The following is a 22489-nucleotide window of genomic DNA, read 5'->3' on the forward strand; positions in this document are numbered from 1 at the left end:
TACCAGTTAAGTTTGTAACTAAGACATTATTATTAAAAGTAGAGAAATGCCAGATGTGGTGGTATACATCTGTAGTTCCAGTTCAGGAGGCTGAGGTGGGAGGATCCCATGAGCCCAAGAATTTGATGCTGCAAAGAGCTATGATCAAGTCACACTGCACTCCAGCCTAGGTGACAGAATGAGACCCCATCTCTAAAAATAAACAAATAAAACAAAAATAGGGTAAGAAAGGATGGTTAGCAGAAAAGAAATTAAAAAACAAAAAAGAGGAAAAGACGGCAAAATATCTGCAATTCCTGAATGTAGATGTTGAACGCAGATATTAACTGCCTGTTTCAACTTTTCTATGTTTGAAATGTTTCACAACAAAAATTTAGGGTCAATGGTTTTAGGTTTTATAGTTCTGGAAAGAAAAAACACTCAGAGTACAATTCAAAACCTTCCAAGGTAACTACAAGAATTTATTACATATTCTTGGGCCGGGCACGGTGGCTCATGCCTGTAATCGCAGCACTTTGGAAGGCCAAGGCGGGTGGATCACGAGGTCAGGAGATCAAGACCATCCTGGCTAACACAGTGAAACCCGATCTCTACTAAAAATACAAAAAAAAAAAAAAATTAGCCGGGCATGGTGGCGGGCGCCTGTAGTCCCAGGTACTCAGGAGGCTGAGGCAGGAGACTGGCATGAACCCGGGAGACAGAGCTTTCAGTGAGCCAAGGTTGCACCACTGCACTCCGGCCTGAGCGACAGAGCTAGACTCCATCCCAAAAAAAAAAAAATTATTAGATATTCTTATTTAAAATGTTACAATGGGCAGGGTGGGGCTCACACCCGTAATCCCAACACTTTGGAAGACCGAGGTGGGAAGATCACTTCAGTCCAGGAGTTCCAGACCAGCCTGGGCTACACAGTAAGACCTCATTGCTATAAAAAATAAAAATAAGCCAAGTGTGGTGGTGCACGCCTGTAGTCCCAGCTAACTGGGAGGCTGGGGTGGGAGGATTACTTAAGCCTGCGAAACAGAGGTTGCAGTGAGCCAGGATTGCATCACTGCACTGGGTGACAGAGCAAGACCTTTCTCAAAAAATAAATGTTACAATGGATGGAACTTAAGGACGATGTTGTAGGGGCCTCTGGTGTAGGTTCTGCCTTTAGCTAAAACTTCAGAGATTAAAATAAAGGGCTCAATCCTTATAAAGCACTGCTAATTACACAATGCTCCGCTACTTAAGGATCCTGGCAAAGCAGCTATCATACATACCAAGTAGGTATCTGAAGGCCTTCAGAGCCCAAATTCTCTTATCAATATAAAAATTATTAGGCCAGGCGCGGTGGCTCACGCCTGTAATCCCAGCACTTTGGGAGGCTGAGGCGGGTGGATCACAAGGTCAGGAGATTCAGACCATCCTGGCTAACATGGTGAAACCCCATCTCTACTAAAAATACAAAAAATTAGCCAGGCGTGGTGGCATGCACCTTTAGTCTCAGCTACTCGGGAGGCTAAGGCAGGAAAACTGCTTGAACCCAGGAGATGGAGGTTGCAGTGAGCCGAGATCACGCCACTGCACTCCAGCATGGGTGTCAGAGCGAGACTCCATCTCAAACAAACATACAAAAATTATTAAACACCCTAAACCACTAAAGATCTAAACACCAAGTTTTAATGCAAGTGTAATACATGGTCAAAATTTATGAGGACCATGGATTTGGACAAGAGAAAAAATTTTATCTTCATCTTTCCTAACCTCTACCTGAAGTACAGCACTTCCTTCTATCATAAATGTATGCAACAAACCACAGTATTAGTAGTAGTACTTCCAACTTCTCAACAATAGAAATCACATATATTTCCATCCCATTTCATTTGTTGTAGCTCAAAATACCACTTAAACTCATCAACTGACACTTGACTAGATTTGCCACCAGGACAGAGCACATAGTCTTCTCATGCAGGCTCTCAGGCACAGCTCAGGTCAGCCACGTGATATCACTAGGCCTGGTCCTTAGGCATCAAACTGAAGACAGAATTGCTGACTGTGGTATAACAAAGAGCTTGGATGGCCTTTGTCCCAGCTCCAGTTGGTGCCCTTTAAATCCCTAAAATGTCCTGAGAGGGACAGGGCATCTCCGTGATTCACAGTGAGCACCCAGTTTATGCTAACGAGATGTCTCAGGATGTGGGGGTGGGGGGCTGGTCAAACCAGAAAGACCAACCATGGCATTGGAAGGTTGGGGCTCTGAGCCCCCAGGAAAGCAGCCCAAAGTTCAGAGAGGGGAGCTAGAAATTGAGTTCAAGCTCAAGGCCAATGATTCAATGGATCATGCTGATGTAATTAAGCACCAATAAAAACTCTGGACACAGAGGCTCACATGAGCTTTCCTGGTTAATACTCTGTGCATGTAGTCACACATGGAGACACCAAGATGATCCACCCTGTCTCCATAGGACGGCATGAACGCTTCGTATCTGAGACCTTCCCAGACACTGCCCTATATGTCACTTCTTATGGTTGGTCCTAATTTGTATTTTTTTTTTTTTTGCTATTATAAACTGTAAGTACTGGACTTTCTTGAGTTTTGTGAGTCATCCTAACTGAATTATCAAACTTGAGTGTGATGGAAACCTCCGCATTTGTACTTTGTCAGAAATAAAAGTAACATGGGAGCCCCTGAAGTTTGCAGCTGGTATCCAAAGTGAGGGCAGTCTTGTGGAAACCTATTAAACGTTGAACTGTATCACAATCATACATCTACAATGCTCACTAAAATTCCCCATCAACAATTATTTGTTGATGAATATATAAAAGGAGATAAGCCAAAGACCACCCCACAAGTGATTTTTATTAAACATCAAAACCTTAATTTTGGCCCGGCACAGTGGCTCACACCCGTAGAGTGTGATGCCTTGGGAGGCCAACACTTTAGGAGGCCAAGGCAGGCAGATTGCTTGAAGTCAGGAGTTTGAGACCAGCCTGGCCAAAATGGTGAAATCCTGTCTCTACTAAAAACTTAGCCAGGTGCGGTGGTGCACACCTGTAGTCCCAGCTACTCAGGAGGCTAAGAATCGCTTGAACCTGGGAGGCTGAGGTTGCAGTAAGCCAAAATCGCACCACTGCACTCCAGCCTGGGCGATACAGAGAGACTGCCTTAAAAAAAAAAAAAAAAAAAAAAAAACCTTGGCCAGGCAAGTGGCTCACACCTGTAATCCCAACACTTTAGGAGGCCAAGGCGGGCAGATCACCTGATGTCAAGAGTTTGAGACCAGCCTGGCCAACATGGTGAAAGCCCATCTCTACAAAAATTAGCCAGATGTAGTGGCATGCACCTGTAGTGCCAGCTACTCAGGAGGCTGAGGCAGGAGAATCGCTCAAACCTGGGAGGCAGAGGCTGCAGTGAGCCAAGATCGCACTACTGCACTCTAGCCTGAGCAACAGAGCAAAACTCCATCTCAAAAATAAAAAAAAAAAATTAATTTTAATATCTTAAAAAACAAAATCTGAATTATCTATATACCAACAATATTGTCTTGTCACTTAAATTACTGACAAAGAGGCCGGGCGCGGTGGCTCATGCCTGTAATCTCCACACTTTGGGAGGCCAAGGTGGGCAGATCACGAGGTCAGGAGTTCGAGACCAGCCTGGCCAACAGAGTGAAACCCCGTCTCTACTAAAAATACAAAAATTACCCGGGTTTGGTGGCATGTGCCTGTAGTCCCAGCCACTAGGGAGGCTGAAGTGGGAGAATTACTTGAACCCGGGAGGTGGAGGTTGCAGTGAGCTGAGACCGCGCGCCGTTTGCACTCCAGCCTGGGTGACAGAGTGAGACTGTCTAAAAAAAAAAAAAAATTTACTGACAAAGAAAGACGTCACAGTCTTCTGTTTAACAGGGTAGTAATATTTGTATAACCTAAATATAATTGGTTTCTGTTGTGATCCTGTGTATTTCATTCACTGTGTTCAGAAGATTCTGAAAAGGCATCCATAGGTTTCATAAAACTGGCAAACGGTCCATGGCACAACCCTCTCTGCCCAAAACTATGGACAACAAGCAGTCTCTCTGGGTCTTTGATAGGTTTCTGAAGGCCACCCGCAAGGATCAATATAAATGGCCAACTCTTGGTAACAATGGACTGGTCATTTAAACAATCCTCCCAACAGGTACAAAATTAAACTAAAATTTACAAGGATATCCCTAGTAAAAACTATCAGAAACCAGAGTTTCTTAGAGAAATAACCAATTCCAGATGAGGAGAAGGATATTAGAGGAGCCTGGAATATCTTGTCATACCAGAAGCAAGGAAGCTCTATCAACAACTACTGGAACTGTGTTAAGGAAACAAACGGGTTTTTTTTTGTTTTTTGTTTTTGAGACGGAGTCTCGCTCAGTCGCCCAGGCTGGAGTGCAGCGGCATGATCTCAGCTCACTGCAAGCTCCACCTCCTGGGTTCACGCCGTTCTCCTGCCTCAGCCTCCGGAGTAGCTGGGACTACAGGCGCCCACCACCAGGCCTGGCTATTTTTTTTGTATTTTTAGTAGAGACGGGGTTTCACCGTGTTAGCCAGGATGGTCTCGATCTCCTGACCTCGTGATCCACCCGTCTCGGGCCTCCCACAGTGCTGTGATTACAAGCGTCAGCCACCGCGCCCGGCCTCAAATGGGGTTGTTTTGAACTATTTTCTTGACTTCTGTATATAACTGAAAACTACCATGAGAAAAAGTTGAAAATAGGCCAGGCACAGTGGTTCACACCTGTAATCCCAGCACTTTGGAAGGCAAGGGAGGGAGGATTGCTTGAGTCCAGGCGTTCAAGACCAGCCTGAGCAACATAGTGTGATCTCATCTCTACTAAAAATTTAAAAAATTAGGCATGCCGATGCACGCCTGTAGTCCCGGCTACTAGGGAGGCTGACACGGAAGGACAGCTTGAGCCCAGGAGGCCAAGGCTGCAGTAAGCCAAGATCATGACACTGCACTCTAACCTGGGTGACAAAGTGAGATTCTGTCTCCAAAAAAAAAAAAAAAAAAAAAACTTTCTGCCCATGGATGACGCCGAAGCATCATTAAAGTCTCTCTTCTCCGTGCCATCATGTCTAAGTCACAAGTCTCCTAAAAAGCCCAAACAGGTGAGGAAGCTCTTCATTGGAGGGTTGAGCTTTGAAACAACCGATGAGAGCCTGAGGAGCCATTCTGAGCAATGGGCTATGTGGTAATGAGAAATCCAAACACCAAGTGCTCCAGGGGCTTTGGGTTTGTCACATATGCCACTGTGGAGGAGGTGGATGCAGCCATGAATGCAAGGCCACACAAGGTGAACAGAAGAGTTGTGGAACCAAAGAGAGCTGTCTCAAGAGAAGATTCTCAAAGACCAGGTGCCCACTTAACTGTGAAAAAGATATTTGTTGGTGGCATTAAAAAAGACACTAAAGAACACTAAGAAATTATTTTGAACAGTTCTGAAAAACTAAAGTGATTGAAATCATGACTGACTGAGGTAGTGGCAAGAAAAGGGACTTTGCCTTTGTAACATTTGACGACCATGACTCCGTGGATAAGACTGTCATTCAGAAATACTATACTGTGAATGGCGACAACTGTGAAGTTAGGAAAGCCCTGTCAAAGCAAGAGATGGCTAGTGCTTCATCCAGCCAAAGAAGCTAAGTGGTTCTGGAAACGTGGTGGTCGTGGAGGTGGTTTCAGTGAGAATGACAACTCTGGTAGTGGAGGAAACTTCAGTGGTTGTGGTGGCTTTGGTGGCAGTGGGGATGGCTATAATGAATTTAGTAATGGTGGAAGCAATTTTGGAGGTGATGGAAGCTACAATGATTCTGGCAATTACAACAATCAGTCTTCAACTTTTGGACCCATGAAGGGAGGAAACTTTGGAGGCAGAAGCTCTGGCCCCTATGGTGGTGGAGGCCAATACTATGCCAAACCATGAAACCACGGTGGCTACTATGGTGGTTCCAGTAGCAGCAGTAGCTATGGCAGTGGGAGATTTTAATTAGGAAACAAAGCTTAGCAGGGGAGGAGAGCCAGAGAAGTGACAGGGAAGCTACAGGTTACAACAGATCCGTGAATTCAGCCAAGCACAGTGGTGGCAGGGCCTAGATGCTACAAAGAAGACATGTTTTAGACAAATACGTGTATGGGCAAAAAACTCGAGGACTGTATTTGTGACTAATTGTATAACAGGTTATTTTAGTTTCTGTTCTGTGGAAAGTTTAAAGCATTCCAACAAAAGGTTTTAATGCAGATTTTTTTTTTGCACCCATGCTGTTGATTGCTAAATGTAATAGTCTGATCATGATGCTGAATAAATGTCTTAAAAAAAAAAGTTGCACACACACACTAAATATATGCATGAAAGCATCAAATAACTTGAAAGATAGTAAAGTATCAGAGAGATAGGATCTAAAGAGGGAAACCCTACATTTATAACCACTTTGGTCCCTGAGAGCAACTGCCAAGTGTTAAGGACCAGCTGAGAACTTGACAGCTTGGTAAGATTAGGAGAAAAGAACTAAAATTCAGAAAATACCAAAGGGGGTTACAGGGGGACTGGTAAACTCACCTCCCTTCGAGCTGGAATCCTGAACTGCTGAACTTAGGAAGCGAGGGAAAAGGGAAGCAGCCAGGCTCTAAGACGTGTAGCTCAATTTCTTTTTTTTGGTTTTTTTTTTTGTTTTTTGAGATGGAGTCTCACTCTGTCCCCCAGGCTGGAGTGCAGTGGCGCAATCTCGGCTCACTGCAAGCTCCGCCTCCCAGGTTCATGCCATTCTCCTGCCTCAGCCTCCCGAGTAGCTGGGACTACAGGTGCCTGCCACCACAGCCAGCAAATTTTTTTTTTGTATTTTTAGTAGAGACGGGGTTTCACCATGTTGGCCAGGACTGTCTCGATCTCCTGACCTTGTGATGCGCCCACCTCGGTCTCCCAAAGTGCTGGGATTACATGCATGAGCCACCGCACCCGGCCAATGTGTAGCTCAATTTCAACTCATCTTTATCCCCAAAACTGAACCAAGGTGATCCCAGACTGCCTATTCCCTAAGATGCCTGAGGTAAAAACAAGCATAAATCCTCTCTGGATATATCATCATAGACCCCAAATTATTCAAACGATATTTATAATGTGATCTACTAGATGTGCACATGTGTGTATACACACACACACACACACACACACACACACACAGCCAACAAGGAGACAAAATGAATAAAAACCAGCAGAAAAAAAAACAAGAAAAAAGAAAAGCAGGCCGGGCGCAGTGGCTCACGCCTGTAATCCCAGCACTTTGGGAGGCCGAGGCAGGCAGATCACCTGAGGTCAGGAGTTCAAGACCAGCCTGATCAACATGGAAAAACCCCATCTCTACTAAAAATACAAAATTAGCCGGGCGTGGTGGCACATGCCTGCAATCCCAGCTACTCCCGAGGCTGAGTCAGGAGAATCTCTTGAACCCGGGAGGTGGAGGTTGTGGTGAGCCGAGATCGCGCCATTGCACTCCAGCCTGGGCAACAAGAGCAAAAATCCGTCTCAAAACACACACACACACACACACACACACACACACACACACACACACAAAAGGGCCGGGCGCGGTGGCTCACGCCTGTAATCCCAGCACTTTGGGAGGCCGAGGCAGGCGGATCATGAGGTCGAGAGATTGAGACCACCCTGGCCAACATGGTGAAACCCCGTCTCTACTAAAAATTAGCCAGGCATGGTGGCACACGCCTGTAGTCCTAGCTACTTGGGAGGCTGAGACAGGAGAATCGCTTGAACCCGGGAGGTGGAGGTTGCAGTGAGCCGAGATCGCGCCATTGCACTCCAGCCTCGGCAAAAAGAGTGAAACTCTGTCTCAAAAAAAAAAAGGCGGGGGGGGGGGGGGGGGCAGGCATGGTGGCTCACACATGTAATCCCAGCCCTTTGGGAGGCCCAGATGGGTGGATCACAAGGTCAGGAGTTCAAGACCAGCCTGCCCAACATGGTGAAACTCTCTCTCCTAAAAATACAAAAATTAGCGAGGCCTGGTAGCGGGCACCAGCTACTCGGGAGATTGTGGCAGAGAATTGCTTAAACCCAGCAGGCAGAGGTTGCAGTTAGCCAAGATCGCACCACTGCACTCCAGCCTGGGTGACAGAGCAAGACTCTGTCTCAAAAGAAAAAAAAAGAGAGATTCCAGTCATCGGAATGATTTTTAAAACTGACAGTTTACTTCTTACAAGAAAAAAAAAGAAAACTGAAGATACAATTCAATAGCTTCTTTTTTTTAATTAAAAAAAAACAAATAGAGATGAGGTCTATGTTGCCCAGGCTGGTCTCGAACTCTTGAGCTCAAGTAATCCTCTTGCCTTGGCCTCCCAAAGTGCTGGGATGACAGATGTGAGCCACTGCACCTGACCACAATTCAATAGCTTATTTTAACACCTTAGAAGAAAACTGACAACTTAGAATTCTGTACACATCAAAAGTATCCTTCAAAAAGGAAGATCAGGCTGGTGGCTCACACCTGTAATCCCAGACTTTGGGAGGCCGAGCAGATGGATCATTAGGGATCAGCAGTTCAAGACCAGCCTGGGCAATATGGCAAAACCCTGTCTCTACTAAAAATAACAAAAAAATTAGCCAAGTGTGGTGGCGCACACCTGTAGTCCCAGCTATTCGGGAGGCTGAGGCAGAAGAATGGCTTGAACTGGGAGGCAGAGGTTGCACTGAGCCAAGATCACACCACTGCACTCAAACCTGGGCAACAGAGTGAGACTCCATCTTTTTTTTTTTTTTTTAAAGGAAGTTCAATTTGAGGCATGTCTAGACTAACACATATTCAGGAAATTCACTACTAGAAGTTACACAAAAGGTGGGAAGCATAAAGGGTGTTCTTTGGGCAGAAGAAAATGTTACAAGATGGAGGATCTAGTTAGGAAATGAAAAAGATAAATTTTGTGGGTAAATCTAAATGGCTGTTGAAAATACAAATTAATCCTGTCTTAAGATAAATACAGACAGAATTAAAACAACACAATAATGACAATGTGAATAAAAATGAGCTCAACAGACTATCCAGGAGAGGGGGAGAGTATCAAATAATATCAGATTTTGATAGTAAAAGATTCATGTTTAAGTAACTTCCAAGTTAGAACAGCAGAACAAACATAAAAAGTAAGCATCTAAAGGAAGGCAAGAAAGGACAGGAAAAGGTACAAAACAGGTTTGATAGGCAGAAAGTACTTATTAACAGATTGAACTTAAATGTCACTTTGTCAAATGACAATAGTCAGATGCTCTAATCATAAGAAACACACAAGATTTTTTAAAATTCTAGTATATACTGGCCAGGCAAAGTGGCTCACGCCTGTAATCCCCGCACTTTGGGAGGCTGAGGTGGGTGGATCACAAGGTCAGGAGATGGAGACCATGCTGGCTAACACAGTGAAACCCTATCTCTACTAAAAATACAAAAAAATTAGCCAAGCGTGGTGGCGGGTGCCTGTACTCCCAGCTACTGGAGAGGCTGAGGCAGGAGAATGATGTGAAGCCGGGAGGCAGAGCTTGCAGTGAACCGAGATTGCGCCACTGCCCTCCAGCCTGGGCGACAGAGCAAGACTCCAACTCAAAAAAAAAAAAAAAAAATTCTAGTATATACTGTTGGCAAGAGAATCTTTCAAAACTTAAGTACAGTCATGCCCCACACAGAGACGTTTCAGTCAATAATGGATCACATATACAACAGTAGTCCCATAATATTATAATAGAGCCAGGCACAGTGGCTCACACCTGTAACCCCAGCACTCTGGGAGGCCAAGGTGGGCAGATCACTTGAGTCCAAAGGTTGGAGATCAGACTAGGCAAGCGGCAAAACCCTATCTCTACACACACATACACACATACACACACAAGCTAGGCGTGGTGGCATGCGCCTGCAGTCACAATTACTAGGGAGACTGTGTGATGATCATTTGAACCCAGGAGGCAGAGGTTGCAATGAGCCAAGACCGCACCACTGCACTCCAGCCTTGGCCAGAGCGAGACCCTGTCTCAAAAACAAACAAAAAAAATTATAATGGAGCTAAAAAAATTCCTATTGTCTAGAGATTTCACAGCCGTGTTTGCAGTGATGCTGGTGTAAACAAACCCACTGTGCAGCAAACAAAACTACTGTGTTCAAAGTCATATAAAAGTATATAGTACAGGCCGGGCACGGTGGCTCACACTTGTAATCCCAGCTACTCAGGAGGCTGAGGCAGGAGAATCGCTTGAACCCGGCAGGCAGAGGCTGCAGTGAGATGAGGTCGCGCCACTGCACTCCAGCCTGGGTAACGAGAGCGAAACTCTGTCTCAGGAAAAAAAAAAAAAAAGTATAGTATAGTCCAGGCACGGTGGCTCACGACTGTAATCCCAGCACTTTGGGAGGGCGAGGTGGGTGGATCACGAGGTCAGGAGTTCTGGACCAGCCTGACCAACACGGTGAAACTCCGTCTCTATTAAAAATACAAGAATTAGCGGGGCATGGTGGCGCATGCCTGTAATCCCAGCTACTCAGGAGGCTGAGGCAGGAGAATTGCTTGAACCGGGGAGATGGAGGGTGCAGTGAGCCGAGATCATGCCACTGCACTCCAGCCTGGGAGACAGAGAGAGACCCTGTCTCAAAAAACAAACAAAAAAAATTATAGTACACACAATTACGTACAGTACATTGTACTTGATAATAAACAACTGTTACTGGTTTATGTATTAACTACATGTTTAATCATTATTTTAGACTGTACTCATACTTATTTTAAAAAAAGTTAACTGTAAAACAGCCTCAGGCAGGTCCTTCAGGAGGTACTCCAGAAGAAAGTGCTGTTATCATAGATGACAACTCCATATGTGTTACTGCACCTGAAGACCTTTCACCTGGACAAGGTGCCGAGGTGGAAGACAGTGACACAGATGATCCTGAGTATCTTAGGTTTTTTTTTTTTTTTTTTTTTTGAGACGAAATCTCACTCTCGTCCCTCAGGCTGGAGTGCAATGGCACGATCTCAGCTCACTGCAACCTCTGCCTCCCGGGTTCAAGCGATTCTCCTGCCTCAGCCTCCCGAGTAGCTGGGATTACAGGTGCCTGCCGCTACGCCCGGCTACTTTTTCTATTTTTAGTAGAGATGGGGTTTCACCATGTTGGCCAGGATGGTCTTGAACTCCTGACCTCAGGTGACCCGCCTGCCCTGGCCTCTCAAAGTGCTGGGATTACAGGCGTGAACCACTGCACCTGGCCAAGTATCTTAGTTTTTAACAAAAAATTTAAAAAGTAAAAATAAAAGTAATAAGTTTTTAAAATAGAAAAGGCTTACAAAATAACAGAGGAAGAAAGTATTTCTATACATCTGTACAATGTGTTTGTGTTTTAAGCTAAGTACTGTAAGAGTCAAGAAATTTAAAAATTATGAAGTTCATAAAGTAAAAAAGCTACACAGTTTCTAATATAGATGCAAGCAGAAAAAAGTGTCTTCGCTGTCTGACTGTAGCAGCAAAGACTGGATTGAAGAATTGGGGGGTAGGGGAGAGTAAGCTAAGGTTAATTTATTATTGAAGAAAAATTTTTCTATAAATTTAGTGTAGCCTAACTGTACAGTGTTTATACACAGTCTACAATAGTGCACAATAATGTCCTAGGCCTTCACATTCACTCACCACTCACTCATCCAGAGCAACTTCCAATCCTGCAAGCTCCATTCACGGTAAGTACCCTAACACAAGTGGACCATTTCTGTATCTTTGATACCATGTTTTCACTGTACTTTCTCTGTGTTTACATACATAATTACTTACCATTGTGTTCCAACTGTCTACAGTATTCAGTTCAATCACATACTATACAGGTTTGCAGCCTAGAAGCAAATAGGCTTATACCATTTAGCCTAAGCGTGTCAAAGGCTACACCATCTAAGTTTTATGCAAGTATGCTCTATAATGCTCACCTAACAACGCATTTCTCAGAACACATTCTCATCATTAAGCAACACACGCTTGAAAAATTAAGACTGGAATTAAAGGGTAAAAAAGGATATACCCTACACATACCAACCAAAGGAAAACACTGCAGCAACATTAATATCAAGCTAAATAAACTTTACCTCTAATAATACTAGCCCCTTAAAAAGAACGCTTAATAGTGGTTTTCTTTTTTTTTCCCCGCTTTGGAGACAGGATCTTACTCTGTCACCCAAGCTAAGTGCAGCGGTACGATCAGGGCTCCTGAGTGCAGCCTTCACCTCTCAGGCTCAGGTGATCCATCTACCCACATCACCCTCCCGAGTAGCTGGGATTACAGGTGTGTGCCACCATACACAGCTAATTTTTTTTAATTTTCTGTAGAGATGGGGTCTTGCTATGTTACCCAGGCTGGTCTCAAACTCTAGACTCAAGTGATCCTCCCGCCTCAAGCCTCCCAAACTGCTGGGATTACAGTGATTTTAAAAGACCTGGTTGATATATAGCTCTAAATACCAATGCATCTAAGAACACACCCTCATAAGATAATGTATAAAGCAAAAAGTATCAGAACTAAGAAGAAACTGACAAATGCAAAATCAAAGTATTAATACATCTCTTTCAATAACCAATAGAACAAGCTGAAAGGCTTCTGCACAGCAAAGGAAACAAATGACAGAGTGAAGAGACAACCTGTTGAATGGGAAATGATGTGTGCAAACCATTCATGACAAAGGACTAAAATCCAGAATATGCAACAAGCTCAAATAACCAACAATTTAAAAAAAAAACAAATAATCCCACTAAAAAGTGGGCAAAGGACATCAAAAAACATACAAATGGCCAAATGATGTATGAAAAAATGCTCACATCAGTAATCATCAGGTAAATGCAAACCAAAACTACAATGAGACAGCACCTTACCACAGTTAGGATAACTATTATTAAAAACACAAACAACAGAAGACAGCAAGGATGCAGAGAAAAGAGAACTCTTATACACTGGGAATGGAAATTAGTAGAGCTATTATGAAAAACAGTAGGGAGATTTCTCAAAACACTAAAACTAGAACTACTACATACTTCAGCAATCCCACTACTAGCTATTTATCCAAAGGAAAAGACATCAGTATTATCAAAAGGATACATACACTCACCTGTTTATCACAGCACTATTTACAAAAGCAACGATATAAAATCAACCTAAGTATCCATCAATGAGCAGAGAGATAAAGAAAACGTGGCATATATACACAATGGAATGCTATTCAGCCAGAAAGAAGAATGAAATCATGTTTGCAGCAACATGGATGAAGCTGGAGGTCATTATGTTAAGTGAAATAAGCCAGGCCAGGCATAGAAAGACAAATAACACATGTTCTCACAAATACATGGGAGCTATTTAAAAAAAAAAAAAAAAAAAAAAAGTTGACCTCATGGAAATAGAAAATACAATGACAGGTATCAGAGGCTGGGAAGGGTGAGGAAGAGAGGTTGGTTAATGGGTACAAACATACAGTTAGAAAGTTCTAATGTTCTATAGCAGAGTAGGGTCACCATAGTTAGCAAATATATACTGTATATTTCAAAGTAGCTAAAAGAGAAGGCTTGAAATGTTACCAGCACACAGAAATGATAAATACTCAACCAGTCGCAGTAGTTCACACCTGCAATCCCAGCACTTTGGGAGGCTGAGGCAGGCAGATCACCTGAGGTCAGGGGACCCAAACCAGAATGGCCAACATGGTGAAACCCTGTCTCTACTAAAATTACAAAAATTAGCCCAGCATGGTGGCACACACCTGTAATCCCAGCTTACTCAGAAGGCTGAGGCAGGAGAATTGCTTGAACCCAGGAGGCAGGAGGTTCCACCAAGCCAAGATCGCACCACCGCACTCCAGCCTGGGCAACAGCACTCCAGCCTGGGCAACAGAGCAAGACTCCATCTCAAAAACAAAAAGATAAAATACTCAAGGTGATGGATGCTCCAGGCACCCTGACTTGATCATCATACATTCTATGCATGTAACAAGTATTCATATGCATCCCATAAAGATGTAAAATATTATGTATTAATAAAAGGAAAAGATTGTTAGGAATTTAGCAATGTATTTTTAGGCAAAGGCTTAAAACAGATACAAAACATCTCAACATAAGCAAGAACATACAGTTCCACAACTTGCTTCTCTTATTAAATGTTACATTTTTTGTGTAATACAGTAGGCCCTTGGCCCTCTTATCCCTTGATCTCTACATCTGTGGACTCAACTAACCTCAGATTTTCAACATTTGGGGAAAAAATGATGGTTTCATCTGTACCAAGCACATAAAGTTTTTGCCTTGTAGTTATTCCCTAAACAATACAGTATAACTATTTGTACAGCATTTACACTGTATTACATACTATGAGTAATTTAGAGATTAAAGTATACAGAAAGATGTGCATAGATTATATGCAAATACTACACCATTTTATATAAGAAACTTGAGCATCCATGGATTTTGGTATCCACGGGGTGGGAGGGGAGAGGCGGGCAGAGTGTGGGTCCTGGAACCAATTCCCTGATATGGAGGGATGGCTGTATGAATTTTTTTTCCTATCAACCTCTTATAGTTAACAGTGGCAGAATATTCCAGTGTATGGGTATAATGGTCATTTACTCTACCTTAACTCCATTATTGGACAGTTGTTTCTAATTTTTCTCGATTACAAACACTGATATAATGAAAAACCTTACACGTAACGTATTTGTATACTGTCCAAATTCATCTATACAATAAAATCCTAGCAGTGAAACTGCTGGATCAACAGAGTACACGCATTTTAAATTCTGTTTTAGTGCAGCCATCCTCCGAAAAGGTCCTAGCAAAGTACAGTTCCACCAATGATGCAAGTTATTTAAGGGCTATGCATTTAGGTGAACCTTTCCTTACGAACTAATATTTTATTAGAGTCTCGCTCTGTTGCCCAGGCTGGAGTGCAGTCGCACGATCATGGCTTACCGCAGCCTCCACTTCCCCAGCTCAACTGATCCTCCCACCTCAGCCTCCCGAGTAACTAAAACTACAAGCACAAGCCACCACACCTGGCTAATTTTTTTTTTTTTTTTGAGGCAGAGTCTCGCTCTGTCACCCCAGCTAGAGTGCAGTGGCATGATCTTGGCTCACTGCAACCTCTGTCTCCCGGGCTCAAGCGATTCTCCTGCCTCAGCCTGCCGAGTAGCTGGGATTAAGGCATGGGCCATGATGTCCGCTTAATTTTTGTATTTTTAGTTGAGATGAAGTATCACCATGTTGGCCAGGCTGGTCTCAAACTCCTTGCCTCAGGTGATCCTCCTGCCTTGGCCTCCCAAAGTGCTGGGATTACAGGTATTAGCCACCATGCCAGGCCAAATATAGACTCTCATACAAGGTGAGTGAGTGGTCAGTGGAGTTCCTTGTTAGGCCGGAAAAAATCTAATTGAGGCATCAGGCCTTGTGGGATGGGCCTCAGTCAATCATCCCAACTGTTAAGAGTCCTTTCTATCCCCTTGAACTAAAACACTGAATCCAGAATCTCTGCTTAGTGAGCCCGTATCAATAAATTCTGCCTGATCCAACTTTATGTTCCTTCCACTGTTATACTACACCCCTAAGATCCATTGCCACAAATACTCCTCCAGGCTCCTGACTATATAGTGGCAAAACTATACAATCTTTTGGAGTGTAGCATACCTTTCTCATGGGTTACCTCACTCTCTGGGGCCTGCTGCAACTACAGTCCAGCCACAGATCTAAAAGAAAGAAGGATTACAGGGCAGATTCTGAGGAAGACAGTACAGTGCTGGGCAACTACCCAAAGGGAGGCCAATTACAGGTTTTTCAGGCAAACGGAGATTAAGTTCCTCTGGGAAGGGTTGGAAAGGCTGCTTCTCCGGGAAAGGCAGCAGAGCAGCATTTAAGGATTTAAGGTCTCCGGCTTAAACAGAAGCTGACCATATGCCTCCAATCCAATTTTCAGGATTCCATTCCTACCAATCAATGATCTCACCCACAAATTAGGAATTACATTTGCATTTTTAGAGCAGTCACAGAAACCTTCAGGTCCCTTACGTATAACCTGAGCTAAAAATTTAAAAGCCTGAGCTGATCATTCTGCTTTGTATGGTTTGAACTTGGCTGAGCTGAACTACATTCCCCAGAATTTCCTTTCCTTTATGTTTCCAATTTGCATGGCTCACAACAGATTCTTGTGCAGCAGTTGAAGGGTGCAGGAGATAAAGCAACCACCCTGCAGCTTGCACACACTGTTGCTGCTCATCTTCTGACTCACCCCATTCATGTGAGGCAGTGGTTGGCCTAGAATTGCAGCTGCATCCACTCCACCTTCCTCTGGGTTCTCCTTAAGCTTCTCTGCCTCCTGGGCTACATTTGCCAAGGATCCAACTCTTACAGGCCACCCACACAAGCAGGAACAAAGGCAACTAGAACTAGCATGGTTTCCATGTACCTTGCCTGTGGCTTCCCGTGTCATCTTCTTCCCCACTTTACATCCATCTTCCTTTCTCAAATGACTGCCCTGTGGACTTCAAACTCCAGCATCAATCACAAAGACAACAGCCTGATAGAAACTGCTTAACGGCCGAGCACGGTGGCTCACACCTGTAATCCCAGCACTTTGGGAGGCCGAGGCGGGTGGATCACGAGGTCAGGAGTTCAAGACCAGCCTGGCCAACACGGTGAAACCCCGTCTCTACTAAAAATACAAAAAAACTAGCTGGGCATGGTGGCACACGCCTGTAGTCCCAGCTATTCGGGAGGCTGAGGCAGGAGAATTGCTTGAACCCAGGAGGCAGAGGTTGCAGTAAGCCAAGATTGTGCCACTGCACTCCAGCCTGGGCAATAGAGGGAGACTCCGTCTCAAAAAAAAAAGAAAGAAACTGCTTAGCCAGCTCCTACACTATGTGAACTCAAATCACTGTAACAAATGCCTTAATACATACACACACATATCCCATATACGTTTTTCTTTATACATCCTAGTGGTTTCATTTTTCTAAACCTTATCTGATCCTGAAAAAAATATTACAATTAAAAGTCAACAAGGCCGGGCATGGTGGCTCACACCTGTAATCCTAGCACTTTGGGAGGCCGAGGCAGGCAGATCACCTGAGGTCGGGAGTTCGAGACCAGCCTGACCAACATGGAGAAACCCCGTCTCTACTGAAAATACAAAATTAGCCGAATGTGGTGGTGCATGCCTGTAATCCCAGCTACTCAGGAGGCTGAGGCAGGAGAATTGCTTGATCCCAGGAGGCGGACGTTGCAGTGAGCCAACACCACGCCACTGCACGCCAGCCTGGGCAACAAGAGCAAAACTCCGTCTCAAAATAAATAAAAGTCAACAAATTGTTACTTAATAATCACTGTATGACAAATACCTGTGCAGACAAGACATTTAGCCAACTGGACAGCCTCAATTTCCTTATTATTTAATTCTAGCTACTGCACAGGGTAGCTTGAGCCCTCACAATTCAGACACTGAGCTAGATACCAGAAAAGTAATTACAGGCAAAAACAGGAATGGTGCTGCTTTCATGAAACTCAGCCTTTGTGGGAAAACTAAAATTAATTAAATCACATAAACTAATATAACACTGTAATTCTGATAAGCACCAAGAGGACTTGACTGCAGAAAGGTCAAGAAAAAAATTCACGGACTTCAGACAGCCGGGCACGGTGGCTCATGCCTATAATCCCAGCACTTTGGGAGGCTGAGGCAGGTAGACTGCTTGAGTCCAGGAGCTCGAGACCAGCCTGGGCAACAAGGCAAAATCCTGTCTCTATTAAAAAGACAAAAATAAACTAGCCAGGCATGGTGGCACATGCCTGTAGTCTCAGCTACACGGGAGGCTCAGATAGGAAGATCACCTGAGCTCAGGAAGGTCAAGGCTGCAATGAGCCAAAACTGTGCCACTGCACTACAGCCTAGGCAATTGGAGTGAGATCTTGTCTCAAAAAAACAACTTCAGGCCGGGCATGGTGGCTCACACCTGTAATCTCAGCACTTTGGGAGGCAGAGGAGGGCAGATCACTTGAGGTCAAGAGACGGAGACCAGTCTGGCCAACATGGTGAAACCCTGTCTCTAATAAAAATACAAAAAAATTAGCCACGCATGGTGGCACGCACCTGTAGTCCCAGCTACCTGGGAGACTGAGGAGGGAGAATCGCTAGAACCTGGCAAACGGAGGCTGCAGTGAGCTGAGACCTCACCACTGCACTCCAGCCTGGGAGACAGAGCAAGACTGTCTAAAAAAAAAAAAAAACTTCAGACAACTGATGCTTGTTGGAGTGGGTGATGAGTATCAGTACAGTCCAATCTCTTTATCTTATCAAAATGTGCAAGCACACACACAGAAAATTTCATTAAAAGTGATGCTTGAGCCAAACTCTAAAGACCAGGAATAACTGTTAACAAAGAAAGGCATTCCAGGCAGAGGAAAAGAAGGAGTGCCAAGATTCCTGGTGGAGAAGATGGTGAGCACAGGAGAATGAAGGAGGCCTCACACAGCTGGAGCAAAGAAAGCAAGGGGAAAAACAGTACAAGATGACGCTGAGGCCCAAAAGTAATTAGTCATGCACCACCTAATGACGTTTCTGTCAACACAACAGACCACATATACCACAGTGGATCCATATTATGAGGCTGTTTTAAGCTGAGTGTTATTTAAAAAGACAGAAAATTTAAAAAAATTTAAAAGCTTATAAAGTTAAAAAATTACAGTAAGCTAAGGTTAATTACTGAAGAAACTGTTTTTATAAATTTAGTGTAGCCTAACTGTAGTGTTTACATACAGTCTACAATAGTGTACAGTAACGTTCTAGGCCTTCACATTCACTCACCACTCACTCACAGACTCAACCCAGAGCAACTTCCAGTCCTGCCAGCTCCATTCATGGTTAAGTGCCCTACACAGGCATGCCATTTATCTTTTATACCACGTTTCTACTGTACTTTCTCTGTGCTTACATATGTTTAGATATATAAATACCTACACGGCACTGTGTTCCAACAGTCTACAGTATTCAGTTCAGTCACATGCTGTACAGGTTTGTAGCCTAGGAGCATTAAGCCATATTACATAGGCTACGTCCCTAGTAGGTTGTCCCATATAGGTTTGTGTAAGTACACTCTATAAGGTACACAACGAGGTTCTCTGAATGTATCCCCATTGTTAAGGCATGTAAAACTATATGTACACCAACTATATGTATACCCTTGAGGCTATGTTATAAACTTTTGTCCTTAAGACACTGGAAAGCCATTCAGAGTTTTTTGTTTTGTTTTGTTTTCTGAGACGGAGTCTCACTCTGTTGCCCAGTCTGGAGTGCAGCGGCGTGATCTCGGCTCACTGCAGCCTCCGCCTCCCAGGTTCAAGTAATTCTCCTGCCTCAGCCTCCTGAGTAGCTGGGATTACAGGCATGCGCCACCACACCTGGCTAATTTTTGTATATTTAGTAGAGACGGGTTTTCACCATGTTGGCCAGGCTGGTCTCAAACTCCTAGCTTCAGGTAATCCGCCCACCTCGGCCTCCCAAAGTGCTGGGAGTACAGATGTGAGCCACCGCGCCCACCTGGCCACCACTTAAGAGTTTTTTTTTTGTTTTTTTTTTTTTAATGTTCAAAATATCTTTTTTTATTATTATTATTCTTTAGGTTTTAGGGTACATGTGCACAATGTGCAGGTTTGTTACATATGTATCCATGTGCCACGTTGATTTCCTGCACCCATTAACTCGTCATTTAGCATTAGGTATATCTCCTAATGCTGTCTCTCCCCCCTCCCCCAACCCCACAACAGTCCCCGGAGTGTGATGTTCCCCTTCCTGTGTCCATGAGTTCTCATTGTTCAATTCCCACCTATGAGTGAGAACATTCGGTGTTTGGTTTTTTGTCCTTGTGATAGTTTACTGAGAATGATGTTTTCCAGTTTCATCCATGTCCCTACAAAGGATATGAACTCATCCTTTTTTATGGCTGCATAGTATTCCATGGTGCATATGTGCCACATTTTCTTAATCCAGTCTATCGTTGTTGGACATTTGGGTTGGTTCCAACTCTTTGCTATTGTGAATAAGTAAAAAGCTGACATGGTCAGATCTGCCTTTTAAGAACGTAATTTTTCTTTTTTTTGAGATAGAGTCTCACTCTGTCACCCAGGCTGGAGTGCAATGGCGCCATCTCAGCTCACTGCAATCTCCACCTCCCAGGTTCAAGTGACTCTCATGAGGAGTAGCTGGGATTACAGGCGCATGCCACCACGCCTGGCCAATTTTTGTATTCTTAGTAGAGACGGGTTTTTTCTTAGTAGAGACGGGTTTGTTGTTGCTGTTGTTTTTGAGACAGAGTCTCCCTCTGTCACTCACGCTGGAGTGCAGTGGCGCAATCTCAGCTCACTGCAGTCTCTGCCTCCCAGGTTCAAGTGATTCTCTTGCCTCAGCCTCCTGAGTAGCTGGGATTACAGGCACGCGCCACCACGCCCAGCTGATTTTTGTATTTTTAGTACAGATGGGGTTTCACCATGTTGGTCAGGCTGTTCTTGAACTCCTGACCTCACGATCAGCCCACCTCACCCTACCAAAGTGCTGGGATTACAGGCGTGAGCCACCACACCCAGCCTGAAAATGTAATTTTTTTAGGCTGTATTGATGCCTGACGCCTGTAATCCCAAGATTTTGGGAAGCCCAGGTAAAAGAACTACTTGGGGTCAGGAGTTCAAGATCATCCTGGGCAACACTGTGAGACCTCATCTCTACAAAAAATTAAAAAGTTTTAAAAAGAAAATGTAACGTTTTGACACTAACTACAAATGTGTTTACCTTTCACCCCACAATCGATCTTAAAGCTGTATCCGCACAAATATAAAACAATATACCCACAAGGTTATTCATTGCCGCAATATTTACAACAGCCAAGAGAATATAAACAACCCAAATGTTCATCATTAGGAGATGAGTTGCAAGCACAAAAGAATGCACTTCTATGAAGCAATCTCCAGAATAAATTAAGTAAAAGGAAGCAGAGCAGTGTGCATAGAACGGCAGAGCAGTGTGCACAGAACGCTGCCTATTGTGTAAGAAACGGAAACAAAAATATACACATATGCTTACATTTGCAAAAATGAAGTATCAGAAAAATAAAGCAGAAACAACTGGGGCAGGAGAGAAATTCGTGGAGGGACAGAATTAAAGTGAAGCTGTTAACATAACTTTTTAACACAGATCAGATTTTTTAACTACATAAATGTTCACACAAATGTTCTACATCTTAAAAAATACATTAAATAGGCCAGGTGTGGTGGCTCACGCCTGTAATCCCAGCACTTTGGGAGGCCAAGGCGGGCAGATCATGAGGTCAGGAGATTGAGACCATCCTGGCTGACACGGCGAAACCCCGTCTAAAAAAAAAAAAAGTCTGACACGGGGGCGTAACAATCAACTAACCGTCTACTAAAATACAAAAATTAGCCGGGCGTGGTGGCGGGCGCCTGTAGTCCCAGCTACTCGGAGGCTGAGGCAGGGGGGGGGGGGGGGCGGGGAGATGCGCACTCAGCGGTGAAAAAAAAAAAAAAAAAAAAAAAAAAAAAAAAAAAAAATAGCCGGGGTGGGGGCGCCTGTAGTCCCAGCTACTCAGGAGGCTGAGACAGGAGAATGGCGTGAACCCGAGAGGCGGAGCTTGCAGTGAGCCGAGATCGCGCCACTGGACTCCACCCTGGGCGACAGAGCGAGACTCCATCTCAAAAAAATATATATATATATTTTAAATAAAAAACTAAAGCAATTCTTAAAGGAAGAATTTCAGGCAAACAAACCAAATTAATTATCAAACATATAACATAATCAGAGAAAATCTTTTCAAATGGCCTTCCAAATCAGAATGTCAACTGTACATGCTTATGTGGATACATTTTAAGAACAAAAAGAACCATAACCAAACATAAACCTACAGTTGCTTGTTATTAGTGTTATTTTCAAACTGCTACATTTATACTGTAAGATAATGCAACTATATTAATGTTGCTAAGAATGTAAACTTTCAACGTTAGAGAAAAAAGGATAAGCTCATAGTAAAAACTCTGTGATGTTAAATTCGAACTGGAAATACCAATATAAAAATCAAAATCTGTATGCTTCCCATGGCTGTCCAATAAAAGCATGGGCATTCTAACAGTAAGAACATATAACACCCAGATTTTTGTATCTAAATTCTACTCCTCAATAAAGCAAGCTGAAAGACACGGTTGATAGGTACTTGGCAGGAAAAGCACAAAGTGAACCTCAGACATCTTGTGTCAGAAAGCAAGAAAAGCTTCAGAGATTACGTGTCATGTCAAAGAAAAGAGAACTAGGTTGAAAGGACCTCAACATGTCCAAGTTGTGAAAAGATAAAGAAAAACAGTATTTGATTAAACCACATTGGATAAAGCCAGACATGGTGGCTCACACCTGTAATCCCAGCTCTTTGGGAGGCTGA

General features: G+C 43.7%; 1 protein-coding gene and 1 pseudogene across 6 annotated transcripts in view; one reads left to right on the top strand and one right to left on the bottom strand.

Annotated features, from left to right (window-relative positions):
• Positions 1-22489, bottom strand: part of SPIN1 (spindlin 1) — a 91096-nt gene that overhangs the window by 62828 nt on the left and 5779 nt on the right. The window contains exon 1 of one of the 6 annotated variants that reach the window (XM_030808605.1): positions 13778-13799. The exons of the other annotated variants lie outside the window; for them this stretch is intronic. The gene's annotated coding sequence lies outside the window, so the exon portion shown is untranslated. Of the gene's footprint in view, positions 1-13777; positions 13800-22489 lie in introns of those variants that run through there. 6 annotated transcript variants of the gene reach the window in all.
• LOC115833634 lies at positions 5026-6128 on the top strand (annotated as a pseudogene).

Source organism: Nomascus leucogenys, chromosome 1a (assembly GCF_006542625.1).
Source record: "Nomascus leucogenys isolate Asia chromosome 1a, Asia_NLE_v1, whole genome shotgun sequence".
Classification (NCBI taxonomy): Eukaryota; Metazoa; Chordata; class Mammalia; order Primates; family Hylobatidae; genus Nomascus; species Nomascus leucogenys.